We start from the raw sequence: 23,106 nt of genomic DNA on the forward strand, positions 1-23,106 counted from the left end.
CCCAATGGGTTTTGTGTTAATCTCTCTATCATCACCACATTTGCCTATCCCTCCTTCCCCACCTCTTGGAATAATGGAGGAATTAAGGTCCTAGTTCAACAAAGCACTTACGCACATGCTCACCTTTAAGCACAGGAGTAGCCTCACTAACTTTAGCTGGACTACTCACAGGGCTGAATTTAGGGTTTGCCGCATGGTGGGTCCATCCCCCTCCTCCCAGTCCCGTATCCTGCCTCCAGACGTGGACAAGACCTGATGCTTCTAAGCAGTGGTTTCTCAACTGTGCTCTGTGGACTGCCGGTGAGCTGAGTAGCCACTCACTGGAATGAAACCTCACTGAGAAAGCTGCAGCGTGGGGTCACAGGCCAGACTGCTCTCTCTTGCAAAGCCACCTGTATATTGGAGAACCGTTGGCTCAGAGGAAGCCAAAACTACTCTGGCAATTGGTGCAGGGCCGTGCATGGGAAAACAGCGTGTGGGGAGTGAGGAATTACACCAGCTGATGAACTGGGAGAGTCTCCACCATCCTTCCCCTAGTTCTTGAAATTTTTCACCATATGTAAATACCGCCCAGACCCCTAAGCGGCTTTGCTGCTCACCTCCCGACCTTCATAATCCCAGTTAAGGTGCAGCTGCTATAATAATAGAGGGAAACTCACTCACAGGATTATTCTGATTATTTAGTCTGCTGCGGTTTCCAGAGGCCCCCAATTAGAGATCAGGGCTCTCGCAATGCTGTATGCACACGTAAAGCAACAACTGTTCCTGCCCCAGGCTGTTCACAGCTGAGGATTAGGACAAAGCAGATAAACCGACAAACACGTGAGGCAAGATGAGGAGATGAACAGTAAAGACACGTACAAAACAAGTGTTCATTGCAGTCACAGCTTGCCTCTCATTTTGCTCAACAACGTGCAACTGACGTAACAACAGTCTTGCTCTTCTCCCCACCGTGGCCTGTTGGGATTTTCAAAGAAACCTAAGGACCTTAAAATCCCAAATCCCATCAGATTTCAATGAGAGCTCAGTCCCTAAACCCCTTCAGGTCCTTTAAAAAGCCAAGCCTGTGGCTGTGATGCATCAAGATGCCACTGGAACATGTAGAGGCCAAGTGATACAGGTCAGTCATGCACCATGCTAAAGAGTTTATAAAATTCTCACCCCAGACCTGGTGAGAGAAATCAATTTACAGACCTGATTGCTGACTCCCGCACCAACACATCTTGTTTATAGGATCAACTCATTCCAACAACATCCCAAAGACACATTTCACTGCTAAAGTGAAGTGATGGCTGTCAGGTAGCCATCTGAAGTCTCGACAGGGGCAGATACGGTATATTGAACATTTCCCCAGAGACATCAATTACCCACCAGAGGTAGATACAAAAAACCAAGTATTTACCTAGCACATGGTTTCTCAGAGAACATTCAGGATTTAATGTCTTGTGCCTGCTTATCTCAGGCCAAGTGATGTTACTCTGGAACTTGAAACTGAGCAGTATACGTCTCCTAGGGACCGCTGGGTATCATATTGTAGACAGGGCACGTAGCACCACCTGTTATTCTGTTGGCTAACACTTCCCATTTATCAGACCTATATTCAGTTGCTCGTAACTTTGCCAGACTGTAACCCTTGGGGCTGAAATTTTCCATGCTGGGTATTTGCCTCGGGCTGAATTATTATTATGATTGATTTTTTTTTTTTGAAAATTTCAGACACAATGGTTTAGCCATTTCAAAGATGGCAGCTAGGAAAAAATACATTGTTTTGCCCATGTTAAAAATTGCAGGCAGCCTTTTCTTTGAGAAGCTCTAGTTCCTTTTGAGCAAGAACTTGAAAATCAGCTGGGGGGGGGTGTCCCCATAAAAATCTGCCCAACTTTGGCCAAGATATAAGACTTTAGAGAGAAAAAAATCACAGTTCGCACATACTCGGTAAAGACTGCTAAGACTTTAAATTCCCCAAAGAGTCCATCTACATTGGCCCGGCTGGGCAAAGAGTATGGGACAAAGGGATGGAAGGGAGGGAGAGGCCGACTCTGTCTGGATGAGAAGCTCAGGGATGGAGATTGGGACAGAAATGTGAGCTGGAGAGGGGTAACTGGAGACCAGCCTGGAAGAAAGAGAGCTCAGATGAGTAGCTGGGAAGGAAGAAATTGAGACTAAGAGTGAGGGGAATTGGGATGGGATGGTAAGTCTGGAAGAAAGAGCGTAGGCAGGAAAGAGTGAGACGAGAAGCCAGAGGACTGGAGACCAGGCCTGGCTAGGTGAGGAGAATGGGATTGGGGACAAGCAGGCAGGGATGGGAAAGAGACAGGACTTGGAGAAGGTCAGGTCAGAGGGGAGAGGCAGAATGAATCACCCTTAAGAGCATGGAGTCCGGGGGGGGGGGGGGGGAGTGGGGGAGAGATTGCCAAAAGAGAGGATGGTCTCATAACTAGGAACTCAACTGCCTTAATCAAGCTGCTTAAACTAAGCTTTTTGCAGGTGGTCACTAACTCGGTGTCCCTCACTTTCTTCGTGTTTTACTTGAGACCGGGAGGGACTTGCAGAGATGGTGAGCACCCACAGTGAGCTTTGAGCACAGAGCGCTCTCTGAGGCAAAACATTCTGAAAAATCAGGTCCTAAGACTCTAAAATTGGACACCCTAAAGTAGTGGATACTTTTGACCTTCATCTCTTTCTCTCGGTTTCTGATGTGTAAAATGCGGAGAGCACCACCCCCTCATTTCACAAGGGTTTTGTGAAAAATAAACCCATTAACAGTTGTGAAGCAGTCACACAATAGCAATGAACATGACAGAAAAGCACGAGGAAATTAATAATTCTGTTTTCACAGCAAGGTTTGAACAGTGTACAGTAAATAAGGCCTTGGACCACACACTGAACAATGAGTAGAAAACTAAAACATTGAATAACTGCTCATTAAGTGAATACTGCCCATTCAGCACACTGTGGAAAAAAAACAGTATGGGCTCATCTAATTAAATACCATATCATAATGCATACGCACTATGGGGCCAGAATTAAGGTTGTATGCGCAACCTTAATTCTGGCATTTATTAACTTTTGAGTGCTTGACTTTGCAGCCATAATAATGTTGTTTACCTCATAATAATGTTGTGTGTGTGTGATTAGCTAGAGTGCTTATGTTACCACCATCCTGCCACACAGCCAATCACCACATACATTTCTCCTGAGTAGTGCAGATTATGTCTATCTGTAACCCAAGCACAGACTCTCCTTCACCGCAATGCAACGCACCACAGACAACCTCTGCTCTCCACGAAACCGACTGGAGTGTCGAGTTCCCCAGTCTAACTACATGACTGGTTCCTAAGACTCTTAGCCAGGTCTGATTTTCAGCCAGCCATTCTCCTCACTACATTAACTCATCCCCTCATAACATACGTCGTCCTCTTCAACTCAAAATAACTCCAGCTCAGCATGGTAACTCCAAAGAGAAGTGGTGATGGCCCTAAGCAATTTTCCCCCTCCCCTCTTCTACCCCAACGTATACCACTCCCTCTCAACCATGTCTATGGCAGCTACCATAGCCAGGGGCACCTTAGAAACACCTCTGAAAGATGCTGACACAGTCATTTTCTGTAAGTGAAGGGATTACCATCGGATAGCTGGCTGATCACCATCATCAAATAAAACAGTGAGCGTACAGCTGAAATCCCACAGAGCAGGAACCCACATCAATATAATCACCACCATATTAGGAGCTAATTGGCCCCACTCAATAGTTCTGTCAGCAGATGTGTGTCCATGACTGAAGGGCCATGGAAGCTGAATTATTCTTTCACTCTCAAGAGACGGTGTCTGCTAGGCCAGAGTGAAAGTCCATCAGCAAGAGAGCAGGGCAGAAACTTGCATTGTTGTGGTCCATGCGGCACCTTATAAAGTGTACTGCATGCAAAATAAAATGTCATGCACTTATAAGCATCAGATAATAAATACTACCCCCGGTGCGGGTAAAGAAAGGTATTGAGCAACAATAAGATGAAATCTGACAGCAAAGTTTTGGATCTGTTTTTCAGCTGAAAACTTTTCTAGTGTTGACAAAAAAATTTACATTTCCCCACTGAAAGATGCTTTCCTTTGTAAATTTCCACTTAATTAAAAACTTGATTTTCATTTTCGACCAGCCTTAGTACTGGGGTATTTTTCAGCCTATCCTAAGTATTAACAAGATACTGAGAAATCCCATGGTAAAATCACAATCCATGATGAGCGCCGCTCCCTTTTTCTCCTAGGAGTGATTGCTGTATTCTGACATTTCTAGCTGCCTCCTAACTGTGCAGTTCATGCCAACACCGTTTCACTCTATGCCCACATCCTTTAATAAAGTCTTCCCCTGGATATATAAGAGCACTCCCAACATTTCTCCCTTTGCCCATGAACTGGGCAAACCAAACCGTACTGTGAGCCATCGAACCCATGAAAAAGGGAGCACCTTTCCAATTCCTCAGTCACACCCTTTGTGATCACTCAGGGAACAGCAACGGACTTCAAATGTCTCCCGCATCCCCCATTCTGTCCTCACCTGGAAAACCAGTTGCTGCAGCAAGCGGAGGGGAGGTAGGAGATAATTCCATTGCTGGGAAACAAATTGGGGGCTTAGAAACTGATGGGGATAAACAAGATCTGACTGTATATGATTTAGAGCTAACAATGTAGTTTACCGAATGTTAATTGAATACACAGTGGCTGTTAGCGACTGTGGGGATCAACTTAATTTTAAATTAAATAAGCAATAAATGCTTAACTGAACTTCTATTAAATTTCACCCAGTATGAGAAGTATGTGGGGCTTTTAATTGACATTAAACAAGATAGTTACATTGAGTCAGTTGATATTTTATTACCTGGAGATAAATGGCCTTATTAAATCTAAGCTATTTCCATTCGAGGTGGAATCACACATGGCTCCGCTAATGTTTGTCTGGCTCAAAGGCAGCGCGCTAAGCAGATTTACTTGGGTGGGGAGGGTGAAAACAGTGGACAATACTGGATTGATAGCCCCACCTGGAGACGGAAAGCCATTCATTCACAGAACAGGTACTATCCATTTATCTAGGGAGTTCTATGGCCCCCACATTGCTGTGGTCTCTGAACGCCGCACAATCATGAATGGATTTTATCCTTAACACTGCTGAGAGGTAGGGAAGAATTACTCCCATTTTACAAATGGGAAACTGAGGCACAGGGAAGATTAAGTGATTTGCCCAAGGCCTGTGATACACAGGAGGTCAGACTAGAAGATCTGGTGGTCCCGTTTGGCCATGAACTCTGACACACAGGGAGTCCGGAGCCAGGCCAGGTACTGAACCTACATCTCGCATGCAGCCAAGTGCCTCTTCCAGTTCTCACTGACAACTTCCCTAATTCCATCTCCACTTCTTCTCTAGCAGTGTCTTCCCCACTCTTCCACCTCTCCTCCTAAAGCCTACTAGGATTGGAAACAAAAGGGCCAATAAGGATGGGGGACATACCTATCCTGAGACCTCATTTCCCATGTGCCCCCTGAACCCGAGGAAATACTAATGGCTTGTGGCTACCATTGATCTAGGCTATTGTCAAAGCCCTGACATAGCGGTAGAAGGCCTTCCACTTCCTATAACTGTCTGCTTATTCCAAACACCTAGACACTAACATATGTAAACAGTCTTCAGCTATGTTAAGGGCTGTTATAAAGTGTACAGCAATCGATTGTTCTTCTCCTGCCTCCAGTGGACACAGAGAAGTAATGGGATTAATCTGCAGCAAGGGAGATTTAGATTAGTTATTAGGAAAAACTTTTTAATTCTCAAGGTAGTTAAGCTCTGGAACAGGCAAGAACAGGACAAACACCTGTCAGGGATGGTCTAGGGTTTCTTGGTCCTGCTCAGCGCAGGGGGCTGAATTTGATGACTTCTCTTCCCTTCCAGCCCTATATTTCGTGAATCGATGATTCAGAGACTAACACCACTGACCTTTTTGAAAATGACATGAATCTGAATTCTGACATGAATCTGAATTGCACCCAGATGCAATTTCATAAGTAAGCAGTATAAATTTTAATGTTTTCTACCAAGTTTTATGTACAAAATCAAGCGAGAGGTGGATACATCTTCCTGGTCTATGGAGACAAGTTTAGGAAGAAACCACATTTTCTATGTAAGGCATCTCTACGTCTACAACGTCTTGCTCTCGTTCTTTCAACGAGTGTGTGATGTTGCCCTCTAGTGGCTAACTCACAGAGAAGATAAAGAACATGGTACTATGGCTAGTTTAGGAAACGCATATTAGCTCAAGTGGCAGGATCATGCATTTTAGGAACAACCAGCTTCTGGTCCTGGCTCCCAAGCTGTGGTGAATCACTTACACGGTAACTGCATCTGTTTGTATGAGCAGACGGATACAGCCTGCCCAAGACACCGCATGCAAAACAGAATCAAACAGCACAATGTAAACTAATTAAACCAATAGGACTGGCTACAGGAATCGGTCATAAAAACTGGGCCAACAATAACCATTTTAAAGATACTACGAAGGGAAAAAAACAGACATTTTTTTAAATGGAGAGAAAGCGATTAGCATCCATTGGCAAATTCCATGCCCTGTGCGCCATCCACAGCCAACAGCCAACCTGCACACCAGCCTGTGACAACTGATGGGTGCCACCACACCCCCAATGAGAAATCACAATTTTAAATGGTTCCTTCTGGCCTGAAGAGCTATGAACCTATGGGGGAAAATGGCCTGACTGGAGTCAGTGATACTCAGCAGTCAGTATCTTTTCTAAGAAAAGGTTATCAGCAGCTCACAACTCCTCTGATGTTTGTTTTCCTTCCTGAGCATATTGCAAGGCTTTGGGAGCATTTATGAGTGACTCATGCATATGACAGAGTCAGCCTCAGATCCCAACAACAGATACTGACACCTTTCTTTTTCTTTCTTTCTTTCTTTTTTTTTTTTACTTAAAATAATGACTTTCACACCAGCTCTTGCATTGGCTCTGAACGTGACCAAAACTAACTCTCCTTGGGATTAAGGCAGAATCTTAGCTTGAGTGTCTTTGCCATTAATCCTAATCACTGTGATTAGGTGCGGGAGATGTTTTTTTCATATCTGGATTAGCAGCATTACCACCCTCGCTATATTCCTGTGCCCAGAAGCACAGGGAGCAGAAACTGCTAAGCATTATACTGACCTAACCCAATTTCTTAGGCGAGCACAAACTGCCGAAAGCTTTGAGATTTCATGGGGTTTTTTTGGTCTGTGCTTTTTTTATTTGATTTGTTATTTTCTTTTCTCTGTGTTTCTTTCTCACAAAACTAAAAAAAAAAAAAACCTGTCAGAATTCACTAACATTCCCTTTTGCAAGTTCCAGTCGGCGTGCAGCTCCCTTAGCATGAAAGCAACTGCCATGTTTCCTTTCCAATCCCTGGTCCAGGACCAGTGCTTAGAAGGGCTCTTGGAGTATTTGTACTCTCCATCAGAGTCCAAGAAAGTGACGGGATACTGGACCTTAAACGCATGGATGAATCCAAAGGAAGTAAATATTTCACTATTGTCACTGTGTTACTATGTTCTTATGCTAAAACCTCTTAAGGTAGCCATACAAAATTTATTTGAGCCTGCCTTGCCCAGTGAAGCTTAATATGGGCACTGGACTGGCACACCATTTCAGACATCACAGCAGTTGGTACACTCTAAAGTGACTCTAAAGGCCAAATGACGTTGAGAAATATAATGAGACTAATATGGAAGTTAAATGCTTTCATAGGGGAATAGAGGAATTGCCAAGCTGTACCAGACCCATGCTCTTCCTAATCTAGTATTTGTCTCCAACACTGGCCAGCACCAGATGCCACAAAGAATACTGCAAGAACCCTCCCGATCTCTAAAAGTTAGAGATCAGTTTAAATCAGTGCTTCTCACACTTTTGTATTGGTGACCCCTTTCACACACCAAGCCGCTAAGTGCAATCCCCCTTATACATAAAAAAACCCTTTTTTTACATTTAACATTATTATAAATGAGGAAGGTGAAGAACAGTTTGGGGGTGGAGACTGACAGCTCGCGACCCGCCCTCCATGTAATAACCTCATGATCCCCTCAGGGGTCACGATCCCCAGTTTGAGAACCCCTGGTTTAAACCATGAAGCATAAGGTTTAATTGCTAGTAAACTCTTATAATGTTGGATATTCTTGTTAGCCATATAAATGTCTGACCCCTTTCTGAATGTTTCCAAATTCTTGGCCTCATCATCATCTTGTGGCAATGAGTTCCAGAGTCTAATTACAAACTGTATGAAAAGTATTTCCTTTTATCTATTTTAAATTAGCTGCCTTTCAATTTCCCCTTGTTCTTCTGTTGAGACATGGAGAACAGTCACACCCAATGCCTCCATTCTCCAGACCATTCATTATTTATATACTTTTATCCCGTCCCTTATTTGGGGTTGTTTACTTTAGAAAGGAGACAGTCTCTTTTAATCTCTCTTCATATGAGTTTTTCCAGGCTCCTAATTATTTTAGTTATTCTTCTCTGAACCTTTAATTTCTACACTATGCTTCACTAGGCTATTGCAGGGCCTTCTGATGGAGAAATGGGAACTGCTTAGATCAACAGCATTGTAGGACTTGCAGCAGGAATCACACATAATCAGACAGGTTTCAGAGTAACAGCCGTGTTAGTCTGTATTCGCAAAAAGAAAAGGAGTACTTGCGGCACCTTAGAGAATAAATTGGTTAGTCTCTAAGATGCCACAAGTACTCGTTTTCTTTTTACATAATCAGACAAAAGGAACTTGCCTAAAGTTTGTGCACAAGCCACGAGATTTGACCTATGAACATGAAAGAATGATTTTAATAAACAAGGTGACACCTATGCTTGGAAATCAAATGATGGGGCACCCGATACCTGAATAGTATCGTAAGTTATAATTAATAATAAATAAACCCTGATGACCACTTTATTTGTTGAAGTTCTTCAATTCTGATGGGATTTTAGCAGTCAGTATTTCACATGCTGCGAGAGGCAGAGATAAAGGCCATTAATCTTCAGTCTTTATTCATGTTGTGTAGTACTTACTCACTTGCATATCCTTAGACAGAACTTTTTACAGGATAAATACTGCGCAAAATAAGGGATTCAGAATTGGGCCAGAATTTATACTACTTGAAGACTTGAATTTCAAGCTTTCATAAGTTATACAGCAGAGAGTCCTAACTACCGAAGTTCAAGACAACAGCCAATTAAATATCATACTCAAAGTGGGGCCAAAGAGAGACCCAAAGCTATTCAGAGAATGATGCAATTTGCAGACGTCATCTGCCTTGCAATCTGCCACAAACAGGCAAATGGTCATATCATCACTTGGGAAACTGGCCTTTCCAGACTTAGCCAGGATTTGAGAGGGGTTTCAGAACTGAAAATTGCCACTGCAAGTTGTAGACAGAACAGCAATATAGTTGTAAGCCTTGGAAATGTCGTGGCTAGAGGAAGGTACTGGAGAGACAGATCTGAAGGCAAATCTTTGCAGCACAAGCTTCCCCTGCCAGTGCTCTTCAACCACATTTTGAAGCGAAAATTTCTCTGGGCAAGAGAATTCAAGTCTCCATTGCCAGTTCATTCCTAGGTGTTTCGGCCAAGACAGCTAATGAGGGTGCTAGCCAATGCCAATCATAATAGACAGTTCACACTTCCATGATGAAAGACTCGAATATTCAGTGACAGGGAGAAATCTGGAAAGCGATAATGCTGATGGAGACAGGAGTGACAGTAGACAGGAATGTACGTAGGAGTTTGCATGTGACTGGCCCATTGCAGTTTGGGGTGTATACACAGCAGCATCAGTGAGATACAGTCCCTCTATATACAGCTCTTGAACACTATGTTCAATTCTGAGCAACATGTGACTGAAAGACATTGACAAACAGAATGGAGCTCAGACAAAAGCAACCAAGAGGATGAAGGGGCCGGTGGGTATGGGACTGATTCACAAGGAGCTAAATGGGGCACGTTGCTGAGCTAATAGACAACTGAAGTGGCAGAGATATGAGAACAGTCTACAAATAGCAGAAGGAAGTTAATGTCTAGGGGTCTGTCTACCCTGGGAATTTTCAGTACTTTTCCCACGGGTGCACTGGGAACATAGGAACTGCCAGACTGGATCAGACCAGTGGTCCACCTAATCTGGTAACCGGTCACCAACAGCAGCCAGTACCAGCTGATTTAGAGAAAGGCACAAGAAACCTTGCAGAAAACAACTCAGAGCTGTTTATTTCTAACTCCCAATAGTTAGACATCGGCTTAACCCCCAGATGACAGGACGGAAGGGAGCACTAGAAAGAACAGGCAGCAGGAATTTCTACAACACTGATGTGAGCAGTTAGATGACACAATGGTAAGAACTAATGCTCTGTCTATGCTAGAACTCCCATCAATGGTGCTGCACCTGTGCTAGCCAGCAGGGAGTAAAGGGTGAACTGTAGATAACAGCAATGGAGAGGAATAGAGAGGGCAATACAACAGAACTGAGAGGGTGAAACCAAAAGGGGAAAACCAGGATGACAACCAGAGAAAACGTCCTGATAATAAGGCCTCACTGTGCTGTGAAATAATCACAGAAACATAGGGGGAGGGACACCAAGAGGTCATCTGCTTCATCCCCACTCCTGGTGCTGAGGCAAAATTAAATATACCTACCCCGACAGGTGTTTGTCTAACCTGTTCTTAAAACCTTCCAGTGACAAGGATTCCACCACCTCCTAGGTAATTACTCAAGGGAAGCCCCGTTGTCTGGGCTATTTAGCACAGTCTGGGCCAACCATGAAACACGGGAACAATCCTGTCCTGGCAATGAAATGGACTGAAAAACCCAATAAGTCTTTTCAAGCTCTAAGTCACACGATCTGATGTGGACAAACTCTCACGACAGAATGGGCTGAGCCCACCACCTCATTTCACACAGGCCAGAGAATGGCTCTTAGTTACTATCAACTTGGGACAAAGCTGAACCAGCAACACACAGGTGAACTATTCTGAGAGTCCCATGTCCACACCCCACTCCCCTCCCTCCATGATCCTAAATCTAGGCATTTATACAGCATCCCTCTCCATGATATCTGAGTACCCAGCAACACAGTGACACCCTAGATCCCAGTCTCACCGTATCCTTTTTTGCAAAATGATTTTTTCCACAGATTTTACCCTAAAAGTTACTCCCACATGGCAAGTACCCAGCCTCTGTAGGTCACATACCTGTGAGCCCTACAAGTGCAGAAATCCCATCAAAATCAATAGCACTTCTTTGAACTGAAGTCTTATGGGAGTGAGACTTTCCACTGTACATACAGGGGGGTCAGTTGCACAGTCCAGGGTGGAACAAAGCATTCCGACTTTGTAGCCAGACTAGCACCCTTAAGCAAAGGCGGCACGCCTTACAAAAGTAAGATATCAAAAGCCAGCTCATCCTAGAGGTGGGTGAAAGGTAAGTGAGCAAAATCCAGCCTACTGGGGAGTGGAAATAAAAAGAATAATCTAGCACTTTGTTTAGTCAAACTGAGTATGGCCAATTTATTTCATGGTATAATGCAGAAGCCAGAGCAATTACTGAATTAGTTTTCCCTATCAACACCTCCCACTCACAAACAAAGCCCCAGGGGGTGCCGAGATTTCTCCTGAACAATAATGAGAATGAAATCTGTCAATCTGAATGAAAATAAACTGGGTGACAGTAATCGTGTGGGAAATTTCTGCTGTGCTTAGCGGCCTGGGAAGGGCCTACCCAACCTTGCATGGAAAAGTGTGCCAGAGCCTAACACACCTGTGATTATTTCCATAATGATTGGGGTCCCATTCTACAAGGCACCATACCAATCCTTGCCCTAAAGAATTTACTGTCCCACAATTCAGGAGCAGGACAGAGGAGGCCCGGGGAAGCGATATTTAACAGAAAAAGATAGCAGGACAACTCCCTGGAACCAAAGCCATCAGTGTCTCAGCGCATTCCTGTCCCATCAGCTGTGTGGCCCACCCTGTGTGGTGAAAGCCTCTTGCCTCCAGAGCGCAGGATGCCGCACCTAAGGGCCCACTGGCGTCCTGCAGAGACCCTAGTGGAGTACGGCACACCCAGCTAGAAACCAGAGATCACAGGGAGCGGCTCTGGGGCTCTAGCCCCCAACTAGGGGGTCAGTTGCCCTCCTCCCTGGGCAAAGACGGGGCAGGGCGGGGGGCAGCATCCATCCGCACCCCCTCGCACCTCCAGTCCCCCTGCCCCCGGGGCAGTCGCTTGCAGGGTGTCCTTAGGGCCAGATCTGCCCGCCCCCCCCCGCCCCAAGGCAGCCCCTGGGAGGAAGGGGGGCGGGGGCCGTGTCCCCAGGAATGTCCCAGGAGGCTCCCAAACAGCAGGAGGGGCTCGGACCCCCAAGTGCGGGGGAAGTTTACTGCGGTGCCCCCGTCCCCAATTCGCCCCCTTCCCATGCCCAGCCTGAGACCAGCCCCCCCAAAAATCTGGTCCCTGCTTCTCCGCCCCCCGCCCCCGCCGGCGGCAGGCTGGAGATCCCCGCCGGGGCCTCGCCCGCCCGCCCCAGCAGCACCCGGCCCGGGCGAGGGAGGAGCCGCCGCCCCCGGCCCCACGCAGCGCGCGCCGCCCCGCCGGGGGCTCCGGCCGCGGCACGGCGGGGGCGGGGGGGCGGCGCGCGGGGGGGGGGGGTAAGTGACTCTCCGCAGCCCTACCTCGGGGGGAGGCGGCGGCGAGCGCGGCGGCGGCGGCAGCGGCGGGAGGGCGGAGGCGGCGGGGGGGCGGCGCCGGGGCTGCATCAGCGCCGAGTCCCCTCCCCGGCCCCGGCCGCCGCGGCTCCGGCACGGGCCTGGGGCTGCCCCCCGCTCCCGCTCCCTCCTGTCCCCCCTCCCGCCCCCTCCTGCCCCCAACCCCCCTTCTCCCCCCGCCCCCCTTCTCCCCCCGCGCCCCAACCCCCCCCTCCCGCTCCCTCCTGCCCCCCAACCCCCCTTCTCCCCCAGCCCCCCGCTCCCGCTCCCTCCTGTCCCCCCTCCCGCCCCCTCCTGCCCCCAACCCCCCTTCTCCCCCCGCCCCCCTTCTCCCCCCGCGCCCCAACCCCCCCCCCCGCTCCCTCCTGCCCCCCAACCCCCCTTCTCCCCCAGCCCCCCTTCTCCAGCTCCCTCCTGCCCCCCTAACCCCCCCTCTCCAGCTCCCTCCTGCCCCCAACCCCCCTTCTCCCCCCCGTGCCCCAACCCCCCCTCTCCCGCCCCCTCCTGCCCCCAACCCCCCTTCTCCCCCCCGCGCCCCAACCCCCCCTCCTGCCCCCCCAACCCCCCCGTGCCCCAACCCCCCCCTCCCGCTCCCTCCTGCCCCCCCAAACTCCCTTCTCCCGCTCCCTTCTCCCCCCCAAACCCCCTTCTCCTGCTCCCTCCTGCCCCCCAAACTCCCTTCTCCCCCACCTCCCTTCTCCTGCTCCCTCCTGCCCCCCAAACTCCCTTCTCCACCCCCGTGCCCCAAACCCCCTTCTCCTGCTCCCTCCTGCCCCTAACCCCCTTTCTCCCCCCTCTCCAGCTCCCTCCTGTTCCCAAACTCCCTTCTCCCACCCCCGCGCCCCAAACCCCTTCTCCAGCTCCCTCCTCCTCCCACCCCCGCACCCCAGCTGCCCCCTCCCCAGCTCCCTCCCGCCCCATCTCCCCCTTCTCCAACTCCCTCCTGCCCCCCTAAACTCCCTTCTCCCACCCCCGCGCCCCGGCTCCCCTTTCTCCAGCTCCCTCCTGCGCCCTATTCCCCATGTCTCACTCTACCCTAACACCCGGACTGCCCATCCTCCCCCTCCCCCGGCAGACTCCCCATCCTGCCCCCCGTCCCTTCCCTACTGCCCCCCTCTGCCCATCCCCCCTTCTCCATCTCTCCCCGGCCGGCACATCCGCTCTAGTGCCCCTCCTGCCACCCCCCACCCCAAACACACACAATGCTTCTGCCCCCCAGATCTGGCTCTAGACACAAGCCGACTAAGCAACTGCTTAGGGCCCGGAGCAGCTCCAGGGGGCCCCCTGTTCTCTCTCTATTATGTGTTGGGAGGCCAAAAATATTCCCAAGGGGCTAACACCGCCTCTAGTGGCCCCCCCTTCTTACCCCTTGGTGCGCTCCCCTCCCCCATCTCTGCTCCTGCCCCTTCCCCCCTTCCATGCCCCCTATCGCCCCTGCACCTTCCCTCCCCCCTTACCTTTCTCTCCTGGCCCCGGGCTGTAGGGGGGGAATCCGAGGGTCTGAAACCAAAGGGAAAGTCAAGGGAAGCCCCTAAAACAAAAAGTGAAACTTATGCCCAGCTCCCGCAGGCGGGCTGGTGCCTCCCCCTCTGCCCCCGGGCTTTGCCCAGAGCGCTGCAGGCTGACGTCAAGGGCCCAAATTCCTGACTTTCCCTGAAGGCAGATTTGTCCATGTAAGGTATTGGGATGGCGACTGCAGCTGCACTGCCTGGGAGTGACAGACACACGGTGGGGGTGGGGGGTTGCAGTGCCCAAGGGGGCAGAGATAGAAAAGGGTGGTGTCCTGCACTGCAAGGGGTGTGTGTGGGGGGGAGAGAGAGAGAGAAGAGTGACAATGGGGGCGGGGGGTTACACTGCATCCCAGGGAATGGACTGGGAAGGCTGCTGAGATAGTATAGGAAGAGGTAGAGGGGCATTTTTAATATTATTTAAGATTTCCACTTTAGGGCCCGGTCTTGCAAACATTAAATGCATGTGTTTACATCTTTAGGCATGTAAGCAGGCCTGTGCTTAATCTTTGCAGGATTTGGGGCTGCAGTTTTTGCACATTCACCTTTAAGGTAATCAGTTTTTTTTTTAAAGTTTCAAGTAGTTTCAGGTCCTACACGTGCCCAAAGGCTCCCTGTTAATTTTTTGGTACTTTTCCATATCTATTACTTTATTTTTCTCTTTTCCCTTAATTTGTTGTGTGAAAAACCCACACAACACACAGTACAGGGGAAACAGTGAAACAAACTCTACACAAAGAGCTGTCAACTGTACAAAGGATGCAAATTGGGGAAAATGGGGGATTTTTTCCTCTAATCTCTTTCAGTTATGCTTGTTACAGTTACTTGTAATTCAAGCACAAGTGGGTTTTGTTTGGATGAGGGTCTGACTTTAAGCATTAGCTGTTTCCAGTTTCCAGGTTGCATTGGCATTACAATTGAGAGGAGCAAGGCAGAAGGGATGCAGCGCATGAGGACTGGGGAGAGCAAACCTGCCAAGCCTCTCATATTTGGAAAGAGATTCTTTGATGTATTTTGAAGCACTTTAAAAGCCTCTCCCTCTGCCGACAAAGGATTTTGCTGTGCTCTTTCAGGGGACGTTTAAAATCTCACTCATCACTTTCTGAAATTTCCATCATTCCATCTGTCACCGTTTGACAGCCCTGAAAGATCAGGAGTTTGCACCCTAAGCCCCTAGTCCTGCATGGGATCTACATGGATAGACTGCTGTGCCAGCAGAGGGTTCAGCTACATAGATCACCTTGCAGAATCAGGTCCAAAGACAGGGATTAATGGATGGGTTTGGGGGCATGGGAGTTTGAAGACTATTTCAGATAGTAGAGGGCTCTTTAATTTATTTAAAGAGAAGGTTAAGGAGTGACTTGATTACAGTCTAAATATTGGGGAACAAATATTTAATAAAGGGATCTTCAGTCTAGCAGAGAAGCTGAAGCTAGACAAATTCTGACTGGAAATAAAGCGTCCATTTTTAACATTGAGAGTAATTAACCGTTGGAACAATTTACCAAGGGTGAATTCTCCATCACTGGCATTCTTAAAATCATGACAGGATGTTTTTCTAAAAGACCTGCTCTAGGAATTATTTTAGGGAAGTTCTCTGGCCTGTGCTTTATATGAGGTTAGAGTAGTCGATCATAATGGTCCCTTCTGGCCTTGGAATCTATGAATCCAACAGGCAAAGGCAGAATAAGATCCAAGAAGCTAGAAACTGAAGCTAAACAAATTCAAACTGGAAATGGGATGTAATGTGTGTGTTTGTTTGTTTTAACAATGAGGTAATTAAGGACTGGAATTACCACAGGAGGTCAGACTAGATTTTCACAATGGTCCCTTCTCGCCTTAAGTTAAAAGCCCTGATTCTGCAACAACACTAAAGAGAAGAACATTTACAAAGGATTTCAGTGTTTTCTCCTCTCTGTTTAATCTTTTACACAAATCTAAAATGGAACTTGCATTATACAACACAAACTTATTAGATACCCATCACACAGTGTCTGGGAAAAGTATTTTAAAATTAAAATGAATGGTTTGGCCCGAGATTAAATAGCAAGGAGTGTTCTCTGTGTAATGTTGCAATGGAAGCCAAAGATCTAATATTTTCTTTGCTGCATGTCCAACACCTACTTCTTCCCTATCTATTAAGTGTATGCCATTAGCCATATTGTGTTGACAGAAGAAAGACTACTTTGAATGCCAATAGCTCTTTCCCTCAAAAATCTCGAAGTAATTTGCAAATATTAATTAATCCAGATGCCGAGCTCCACACTCTGAGTTAGCTAGATATTCTGATCTCCATTTTATAGATGGGGAAATTGAGGTATAGGGAGGTTAAGACCAACATTTTCAGAGATGGTGTAAGTGACTTGCACACACAAAAAGTCAGAGGGATACAGAAATAGAAACTAGATCTTTGACTTCCCGTCTAGTGCCTTAGACATACCACTAACTAGCATTATCACTTTAGTGAGAAATTGTGAATATATTCTTATTTCACTATAATGACCAAAACATCAAACTTTGATCATGAAACCAGACACTTTAAAATAGAGAATCTGGAGTAGGGAGAATTGCTTTGCATACAGTCAGAATCAAACTTCTTGAATTGAGTTTGTAAACGTTATTTATTTTAGTGGTACATAGTGCCTAGGCTAGGGCCATTGCCATATAATGCATTCAATTCCCAAAAGGATATAAAGTGTTTTAAAATTTCATAAGCCACTCAATAGGCAATGATACTGAAATCAAGCTATGACTAGGACCATTGTTAATACAAGTCATGTAACCTAGTTAACACGCATGGTTAGGAGTCTGTAAGACCAAGGTTCTGTTCTTGCTTCTACCTCTATGACCTTAGACAAGTCACTTCAGCTCTCCGTACCATATGTAAACACAAAATGTATGTAGCATTTTGTTTTCATGAGCCTCTCTGTTTCTTGGGCTTGGCCTGGCCAAGAAGTGGAAGACTGAGATCAGCCTAAAGCAAAGCCCCAGATCAAGACTTCAAGCCTCCACAATGGGACACATAAGCAAAGGTCTAATTTCAACCATCCAGAACATGGTGTTTGAAACCCAGACTTTCCAGAATGTCAGGGTGCTTGCATTTAGTCCTTTTAGAGACATTTGATCTGCAAAGTCAGATCCAGTTCTAGAGCTTGGACTTATTCCTCTCTCTAGTGAAACTCCCCAAAGCATAAGAGAAGTTGTTCGCTTGGTGAACTAATTCCCCTGTGGGCTAGCCATTGCAGGACTGAAAATCACAGTAAGAAGCCAGTTCCTGTGAGAGTCACAGCCTAATTTTCAACCAAGAGAGGATCCGATGAATATTAGTTGGAGGCGCCTCTGAACCAAAGCTCTGGGGTTTTCTGAGATTCATCCATTGCAATTTGGTGATGGATTTTTTTTATTTTTTATTTTAAACTCTGGAATCTGCTGCAATAGGTTTGAGATTTCGGGTTTTAAGGGGGATTCCCTGGGAGCATGTTCAGAATCTGAGAGTTCTCAGCAGTGGCGCTGATGTGGGTGCTGCAACCATGAAAGATGCTATTCCGAAGAGACAGGGAAGAGACACTGACTGTGCCAGTGGGCTGCAAAGGAGACAGCTTGAGAACCTTCCACTATCTCAAGTCACTTCAGAAGAGGGGACATTTTTCCAATTTAAAGATATATGTTCATTTGCCGATTTGTTTCAAAGTGGCTGGAAGACCCCAGGAGCACTGATACACCAAAGCTTTGTCATTTCCCATTTTTGGCAGACATGCTTGTCTGTATGCCAGACTGACGTTTAATATAAATCACTGACATTCACAGAATGTGAGCCAGGCCTGTGTGGGATCCTTCACTGATTTGATGTGCTGCAATCTCCAGTTTGTATCCCCATCTCTTTCCTTGAGTACCAGAGATGGTGCCTAGCAGCAAATGAGAAAGCTTCTCTGTACCTATTCATGAGCCACATCGTTCATTCACAGCCTCAATTTTACTTGTATCCGCACAAACCTGGCATTTTGCTGTCAGCCACAGGTTTTGATATCTACAATGCTGAATGACTCTTTACATATAAACTAACCCTGCATCATTTGACCTGATGACGTTCAACAAGGACAGGTGCGGAGTCCAGCACTTAGGAAGGAAGAATCCCATGCACTGCTACAGACTAGGGACCGAGTGGCTAGGCAGCAGTTCTGCAGAAAAGGACCTAGGGGTTACAGTGGACGAGAAACTGGATGAGAGTCAACAGTGTGCCCTTGTTGCCAAGAAGGCCAATGGCATTTTGGGATGTATAAGTAGGGGCATTGCCAGCAGATTGAGGGATGTGATCGTTCCCCTCTATTCAACATTGGTGAGGCCTCATCTGGAGTACTGTGTCCAGTTTTGGGCCCCACACTATAAGAAGGATATGGAAAAATGGGAAAGAGTCCAGTGGAGGGCAACAAAAATGATTAGGGGGCTGGAACACATGACTTATGAGGAGATGCTGAGGGAACTGGGATTATTTAGTCTGCAGAAGAGAAGAATGAGGGGGGATTTGATAGCTGCTTTCAACTACCTGAAGGGGGGTTCCAAAGAGGATGGCTCTAGACTCTTCTCAGTTGTACCAGATGACAGAACAAGGAGTAATGGTCTCAAGTTGCAGTGGGGGAGGTTTAGGTTGGATATTAGAAAAAACTTTTTCACTAGGAGGGTGGTGAAGCACTGGAATGGGTTATCTAGGGAGGTGGTAGAATCTCCTTCCTTAGAGGTTTTTAAGGTCAGGCTTGACAAAGCCCTGGCTGGGATGATGTAGTTGGGGACTGGTCCTGCTTTGAGCAGGGGGTTGGACTGAATGACTTCCTGAGGTCCCTTCCAACCCTGATATTCTATGATTTCAGTCTTCATCCATCTATCTGTTACCCTGCATTCTTTTGGCCTTTACTATTTATTTTAGTTAATGTTTGTGCTGTGAAAATATAAAGGTCACAGTTCAGCGTATCACCTAAGTACGTGCTTAATTCATTTGACTTCAGTAGACTTAAGCATACATCTCAGTATTTAAATGAAGTGCGTAAGTGTTTTACTAGATCAAGGCCTAAGTCAATATTGTCTAGTGCAGTAGTTCTTAACCTTTACTGCAGCCTGCACCCCTTTGGTTCTCAAAATATGTTCTCGCACCCCTTATCAAAAATTGTTGAAGTAGGTCAGTTGTTTAAACCTAGATATATTTTTGTTTGTATATTACAGTAAACGTTAAAAAATGTATGTTAATAAATACACAGGTTTGATGAAACAAAGTAGTTGTACTTACGTGCCTGTGCTTAATTTGTGTTTTCGATGATTTACCTTCTGAAAATATCTGGCATGTCTCGCACCCCCAGAAAGGGCCTCTCGCACCCCCGTGTGTGCACCCCCAGTTAAGAACCACTCGTCTCTAGTGATTACATCAGAGAACTGGGAGCCAAGACTCCTAGATTCTAGGCTTTACCAGTGACTCACTGTGTTACCCTGAGCAAGTCACAACCACAGCTGGTCAAAAATGTTGACATTGGACAATTTTTTTCAATCAACATTTGAAATTTCAACCAACCACTAAAATTTAGCCAAAATGTGGACAATTTCATTAAGTTTTTCAACCAGTTTTAGTTTCCGCCTCCGTGAGCCTCAGTTTACCAGCCTGAAAAATGGGTACCCCACCAGGGTTTTGTAGGGTTTAAGTAATTAATGCAGGTTGCTACTTTCTCTGCAATTCCCTTTCTCTGCACACTTTTAATGGATATTCTACGCAAGTATCTCACTTCCACGTTTTGATGATTAAAAGTTGCATGTTTTGTTTTGGAAAAAGTAAAACCAGGATCAAATTATTTGAAGGTAACAGTGGAAAAACACCTAAGTGCATGACACTGGTTTCCCCCTACCCCCACCCCTATTTTCCATTGACAAATGATTTGGGCAATTTTTTATTTTTTTATGCTCTGAGCCTCCCCAATGAGAATGGAAAGGAAAATATTGAAAGTACAAACCATATGTCTTCTCCTAGCGGCAGCAAGATGAAGAGTCGCAGCTTGTTGGAAGAACAACAACAACAACAAAGCACCAGAATTCCTGTGTTGGCTCTGGAAAACGTTGCATGTGTTGTCAGGGGAGAAAATTACCTATGTGAGAAGCCAAGAAATAGACAAATACTATTTTATCTGGTATCTTTTTAGTGGATATGCTGAAAAAGAGCCTTTGGAAGACAGTAAAACTGGACAGAGCTTCTGTATTTATTAAAGGAATGGCTTTTATTATTTCCATAAGGAATTCCTTTGCCCATAGCCCACATATTCATTGCCACTTTGAGAATACATTTTTAATATTACATTCGATATTACCTCTTTTGTCTGTCTTCTGAGATTGTGCTTTAAGTAAATAAACAGTTGTAGAAAAAACGCGTATGGCCATATAAGAGTGCCTGCTGATGAAATTCACATGTGATATTAAAGTGGAGAAGCTGTACATACTAGAGAAGGCTGAAATAATACACAGACACAGGGGGGAGAGAATCAGAAACAGGGGCTAAAAAAACAGATTCCACCTAGTGAAAGACAAGTGAATCAATCTGACCGGAGAAAAATCTGAAACTAATATTCAAATAGGAAGGACACGTCTGAATAAAAGAGATGTAAAGGTGGCAGGGGACTGACTATACATTAGACAGGAGCTGTTTGATATGGCTGCAAAATAGGGCCGTGACCTTTGGACTGTATAGATGAAGGGAGCACATCGTGGAGCAGGGAGATAATAATTGGCCTTTCTGTATGGCTCTGGTGGAAATACAACTGGAGTATTGCATCCGAGTTCTGGACACCTCCTTACCAGAGAGGTGTTGTTTACAAGCTGGAGGGAATTCACGGGGAGAGCATGACTAAAGGCCTGAGGGAATGATTGTGGGGAATGATTCTGAGAGCTGAAGCTGTATCTCTTGGCTAAGTGATATGACAGAAAAGTTTTAACTAGGTTACCAGACTAACACTGAAACAAAGGATAATGTAAACCAAACAGCAAGAAGAGAAAGGATGTTTCTCTGGTGGTTAAGGTGCTGACTGGGACTCAGGAGATCTGGATTTAATCCCCAGCTCTTCCATAGAACGGCTGTGGGACCTTGGGCAAGTCACTTATTCTTGCTGTGTAAAATTTTCCAAAGTACCTAAGTGACTTAGGTGCTTTGGCAAATTTTACCTTCTGTGCCTCAATTTCCCATCTGTAAAATGGAGATAATACTTCCCTACCTCTCAGGAGTCTTGGTAGGATACATTCATTAATGATAGGTATATCTACCCATATTGCAGTAAAAGCCCCATATCCCTTCCAACAGTTAAATCTAGAGTGAAGGCGGCACTTGGCCAGGTGCTGGAGGGGAAAACCTGAATTACCAGGGAACTAGATGAGATTGCTTAATCTCACTCTTCCATCTCACATTTCAATGATTTGGTGAATGTCTTGAGGGTAATGTGAGACACTTCTGAATAATTTTCTTCTCTTCAATTTTAATTTTTAAACATTGACACACAGCTGTTGCGGTGATGTGCGCAATATAGAACCCTGAGGAACTCAGCAGCAATCCCGGTAGTCTGATAGAAATGTAAAGTATCACATTCTCCAGTGCTAGTTCTTTGGCCTAAATTGGTTACATGACATACCATTGTCAAGGATGCACATCCAGTCTTTTTTTATGTATATATAGAAGCCAAATCATTCCAACACAGCCATGCTGACTCCTTGAATGCAAGAGTTAACTAATTGACCTTCATACCCTGATATGCAGATTAAATAGGGAAATTGACATCAGTCTCATTATTAGTATTATGACTGTGGACCGGTGGTCTGTACAGAATTACATGCAAGGTCTGGCTCCTCTAATTTTTCTTGTAAGTATGTTAGTATTACTATTATGAACTTCAATTCTAAAAAAAACAAAACCAAAGAAAATGTACACTTGGGTGTGAACCCTACCACCAGTTCAAACTCTCCCCAACCTTAGGAAAAGCTCACATTCAGATCCCAACTTTGTGATTCAGGCTTCTCAGAGTACGCAGGGTTGAGGCATCTCATCTCCGTCTGCTCGTAGCGTGAAACAGTCTTGTCTGTGCCTGCTGTAGGTCAGCGCTCTGAAACCGCCAGCCTCTGGCAACACAGGCCCGGCCTTCCAGACTTCCACAGGGCTTGCTCTCTCTATACAGGTTAGCGAGAAGCACCCGCCAGCCCCCAACTCCTCCAAGCAACCCTCTGAAGCATTAAGTCCCTGTTCCACTGAACACTCAGATCCAGTATTCCCAAAGGAATAGCACACACCAGCTTCAAACTCAGGATCACCACTGAACACACAGCACTTACATTTTCATACAGTGAAAACAAGGATAAGTTTACCATCAAAGAACAGAGTCGAGTGATAGGGAGTGAGAATATTGGAAACAAATGGTTATATATGAAACAAAATCATGACACTTTCTAGAGCCTAAACTTAACTAACAGGGCATTCCCCTAACTCCAACAAGATAGTTTTCCCTGTATTTTCAACCACTTTAGCTGAGATCCCTTCTCATAAGACCAAGCCTGCTGGCAGCTTGCTCTCACAAATTAAAGGAATGAGGGTGTACCTCTCTACCCCTTAGTTATACCCACAAAAGTTCACATGTAAACAGGGCTTTCCCCAGCTGGTTCAATTCTTCCTGTACATTTCCTCACTTTGAAGACTTCACAATCATTCACTAGCTTTCAGCTTTGATTGTAAGTGGATGCCCATTGTGAACCACACAATACTTAATTTGCATGTAAACAGATAGACAAACCTTTCTTGCCTGAAAGAAACCTGCGTTTTCAC

At 46.0% G+C, this 23,106-nt stretch overlaps 1 protein-coding gene across 1 annotated transcript in view; it reads right to left on the reverse strand.

The window, feature by feature from the left end:
* The window catches only part of LPP (LIM domain containing preferred translocation partner in lipoma), a 432,571-nt gene extending 419,792 nt beyond the window's left edge, over window positions 1-12,779 (reverse strand). Inside the window, exon 1 of the mRNA XM_084639858.1 lies at window positions 12,736-12,779. The gene's annotated coding sequence lies outside the window, so the exon portion shown is untranslated. The remainder of the gene's footprint in view (window positions 1-12,735) is intronic.
* Window positions 12,780-23,106: the final 10,327 nt, after the last annotated feature.

The sequence above is a fragment of the Lepidochelys olivacea genome (assembly GCF_965140295.1).
Source record: "Lepidochelys olivacea isolate rLepOli2 genome assembly, chromosome: 9".
Taxonomy (NCBI): Eukaryota; Metazoa; Chordata; order Testudines; family Cheloniidae; genus Lepidochelys; species Lepidochelys olivacea.